The following is a 213-nucleotide window of genomic DNA, read 5'->3' as shown; positions in this document are numbered from 1 at the left end:
GAATGAAGCAATTTATTGAACTATGATTAAAGGAAATAAATCGAAAAGAAAAATGGTAACTCACAAAAAAACAAACGTATTTTTTTTTTTTTTTTATGTGGCATTGACTTTTTTCATCATTAGTGAAAAAAATATATATTTATCAAATACTGATATGAGTTCTTTTAATATTCTGTATAATGGAAATTTTGATTTATCGTGTAAAAGTTTTGT

The 213-nt window shown here is 21.6% G+C and overlaps 1 protein-coding gene across 1 annotated transcript in view; it reads left to right on the top strand.

Annotated features, from left to right (window-relative positions):
- LOC119594253 (protein embryonic gonad-like) overlaps window positions 1–213 on the top strand; it is a 25099-nt gene that overhangs the window by 21920 nt on the left and 2966 nt on the right. The gene's annotated exons all lie outside the window — the stretch shown is intronic.

Source organism: Penaeus monodon, chromosome 33, assembly GCF_015228065.2.
Source record: "Penaeus monodon isolate SGIC_2016 chromosome 33, NSTDA_Pmon_1, whole genome shotgun sequence".
Lineage (NCBI taxonomy): Eukaryota > Metazoa > Arthropoda > Malacostraca > Decapoda > Penaeidae > Penaeus > Penaeus monodon.
The sequence above is the reverse complement of the archived record's forward strand: the minus strand, read 5'-3'. Positions and strand labels throughout refer to the sequence as shown.